Here is a 3,598-nt window from a genome sequence, read left to right on the forward strand (position 1 = left end):
TTAATCTTATTTTAATGGCTCAATTAATTATTTAGCCACCCGTTTTCTCTAAACAATTTATTTCATCCTCTTTAGACCCAGTTGCAAGGATCTATGACATGCTTATATTTTTAAAGTGACTTGTTTCAAAAATTAATTTTTGGAAGCTCGTTTAATGAAAATAGTGAAAACGTGTTTGGAAATTTTACCCGATTGAGGGTACTATAAGTTTGGAAAATTGGAAACTTGTATCTTGGTTCTAAAATAGGTAATTTTATGTTTAAGTACTCAGGTGATGGTTAGTAGTACTATCGTTATAAGAATTTCTTGGAAGTTTCGCTTTATCGCGCTTAAATTGGAAATTCGCATTTTTGCGCGCACGATTCATTGGGAGCCTATAGACCTTCATTTTATATCTTTAAGAGTGGATAATAATAGTATGAATATAAGTACATTGGAGGTTTAGTGCACTACTGAAACGAACGCGAGAGGAATCGAGCACAAAACGCGCGCGTACGCGCATTATTGAAGAGTTGACTTTTGCACCAATTCTGGCCACGCAAATGAAGCTTCCTTAGGAAGCCAAATTAGATCAAAAACACTCTCTCTCTTCCTCACAAAGTGGCCGGCCATCAGCTACAAAAATAACCCAAGGAGTTCTTCATTTTTCATCTCTAAATCTTACACAAATCATCTATCTCCAATTCTTTCCAAATTTCACACACACTTAACTTAATACTTGGAGATCATCTTAAGCTACAAAAAGGGGGAGCTTTTCACTTTTTTTTTGAGCTAAGAGTGGGCCGAATTCTACCCTTGTTCACCAGCACAAGTGACGATCAACCCTCAAATTCTTGGCCTACGGAAATTGATTTACACTTATGAACTTAGATATTCATGTGGGTGGCTTGTTATTGTTGGAAACTTTTGAATGCGGGCTCTATGAACACCCACTCTTGGATTGATGGCTGATGTGATGCTTGATGATGGATTTAATGTTGGTTTTGTGCTGATATTGGTAGATTAATGGTGCATAGCTAGTATAAACTACAAGGAGTGCATGGATGTAAAGTTTCCAATTCTGCCCCTGTTATGATCGTGCCTCTTTTTGCTGAATTTTGAGGTTTTAATGGCTTGTATATGATGTTTATATGTTGTATAGATGGTGTATAAAGTTTCATCAAAAAATATTGAGGTTTGGTTGGTCAAATGGATTAATCTCACAAAGCTAGCAAACCTGGAAAAATTTCCCGTAATGCTCAAATAGCCTTCTTGTTTCATCCATAAATCTGTGCTCCGATGTCAAAATCAAGTGCTGTCTATGGCATTTGAAACTAGACATTCCCAGTTTTCCAACGGTATGAAACTCAACCCCTAATTCCACCAGAGTATCCCGTACCAACCATTTAAAGTTGACTGTCTTGTTTCTCTGTTTTCCTGGAACGAAGTTCAGAAGCTACAAATTGAGGCTCGAATTTGAGCTATTTGTGTGCTGAAATTCCGAACAATTTCTTCTATGAAATTATAGTTTTATGAATGTATTTTCCAACACCACCAACCATGCTCAATTCCGAGTTAAATTGAGTGATTAGTCATCAGAATACAAAACCTACCCTGTTCTTGAAAACCCTAAACTTTGGGCAGAATTGAAGCTAGACTTGGTGTGGACTTGCCAATTGAATTTCTTTGAGTTAAAACACTTACCAAATGTACCATGAATGTTCCTTAGGCTTTTCCTACCCGAATAAATCATGTTTGAAGGATTTTCCTTGGCCAAATGTTTGGAATGGAAAACAAAAAAGTTCAAGGCAGTTTTGCCTTAGGATTTTTCGAAACTTTGGTTGTTTGGTTAACCAACTTCCGGTGCTTATTTATCTATGAAATTTTACAGTGGAATAGCCCTCATATGGTAGTATGATGCCGCCAAGTTTGATGTCATTCCAAGTCCTTCTTGATGCCCAACAGATGTCCCAAACTTTGCTTTTGAAATCTGGAAAACTTTTTCCTTTTCTCTTGACCAAATGGTCAAATCTGATTTGGGGAGTTATATTTTGAAAGTTGTGATGTTCATTACTTTTAAATTACTTAGTGGATGTTTATGGACTCTTGGTTTCGAAAATGGAGTGATTTAGAACTGATTTCATTGCACAAAACTTTTGCAAGCAAAAGAAAAGTGAGAAGACAGATTAGCCTTGAAGTATTTCTTGAACTTTGGTTGTTTTAACTAGGCCTGCTGACGATCCGAGCTGCTCGCGAGCAGCTCGGGTGAAAGCTCGGCTCGAGCTCGTGTTGACCGAGCTCGAGTCGAGTTCGAGCCGCTAGTTAATATAAACGAGCTGAGCACGAGTCTTTATTTCATAGGCTCGATAGGCTCGAATAACTGTGAAATTATAGAAAAACCCCTATATCAATTAAAATTTACAAGTTTATGACTATTTCTCATTTTCTCCGTCGATTTACCTAATTCCCAAATCCTCACTTCCTCTGTCGACTCCTGCCGATTCCCAACTCCCAAACTCCAAATTCCCACTTCCGGCAGCTCCACCTCCACCAGCTCCACCCAGCTTTTGCAGGTATGTACTCAGCTTCTCTTCCTTTTCCTTTTCCGTTTTCTTTCTTCCCCAGCTTGGCAGCCCCCTCCTTTCAAAGCTTTAGACCTATGGATAATAGCTTTCTTGCTTTCTTCCCCTGCTCGGTAGATCCATCCTTTCAAAGCTTTATCATTCAAAGCTTTAGATCTATTGCAAAAGAGGTAGTTGTGGACCCCCATGATGTTCTTTTGTTTTTTCTTCTACGGTGGTCCAACTTAGGGGCTTGAAGCAGATACATTGACTGGGGAACCCATCTTGAGGCTGATATTGATGGAAATGGAGTTCTGGACTATGGAGAGTTTGTAGCAGTGACGATACACTTGCAGAGGATGGAGAATGATGAGCACTTTCATAGAGCGTTCATGTTTTTTTTGACAAAGACGGATTTTTAGCTAATTTGGATATGGCAATTTTTGGTTGTTCTTTGGCCCCTTTTTATGGCTTATTTTTAGCTGTGTTAAAGCTATATTTTTGCTGATTTTTTGTGCTCAATTTCTCAATTAACAGGCTGATTTTTTGACATTTTTTTGGCTGCTATTTTTCTTTCTTTCTTTTTTTCTTTTTGAATAGCTCATTTGCTGGTTTCTCTTGCTTCTTAATGTAATTAGAGTTGAAGAGCATAATTACAGCTTGGCTTGACGATGAATTGCTGAAGACACAATTTATATTTGAAATTTGTTGGTAACTAAAAATTTCAAATGTTGAACATTTAGATTTTTATATATTATATGTTTATGATTATATTAGTGGATAATTTGTACCTCTCAAATCAAGATTATGTGAAAATTGCTGTTATTATTCTTAAATTTTACCAAAAATATGCGGACAAAAATTCTATTTTTTGCCTAAATTTTGAGAAAGTCAGCTAATTTCGAGCTCATCACGAGCCGAAAAATCGAGCAAAATTTGAGCTAATGTGGCGAGCTGCTCGCGAGCCAAAATCGAGCTAAGCTCGCGAGCTATAATCGAGTCGATCTCGAGTGCCCCTTTGTCTATATCGAGTCAAGCTCGAGCTTCATTTTTCGAGC

General features: G+C 37.6%; 1 long non-coding RNA gene across 1 annotated transcript; it reads left to right on the forward strand.

Annotated features, from left to right (window-relative positions):
* Positions 1–2,470: 2,470 nt before the first annotated feature.
* Positions 2,471–2,942, forward strand: LOC113705637 (uncharacterized). Its single transcript, XR_003451944.2, has 2 exons — positions 2,471–2,552; positions 2,790–2,942. It is a non-coding gene; the product is annotated as an uncharacterized lncRNA (long non-coding RNA).
* Positions 2,943–3,598: the final 656 nt, after the last annotated feature.

The sequence above is a fragment of the Coffea arabica genome, chromosome 8c (assembly GCF_036785885.1).
Source record: "Coffea arabica cultivar ET-39 chromosome 8c, Coffea Arabica ET-39 HiFi, whole genome shotgun sequence".
Classification (NCBI taxonomy): domain Eukaryota; kingdom Viridiplantae; phylum Streptophyta; class Magnoliopsida; order Gentianales; family Rubiaceae; genus Coffea; species Coffea arabica.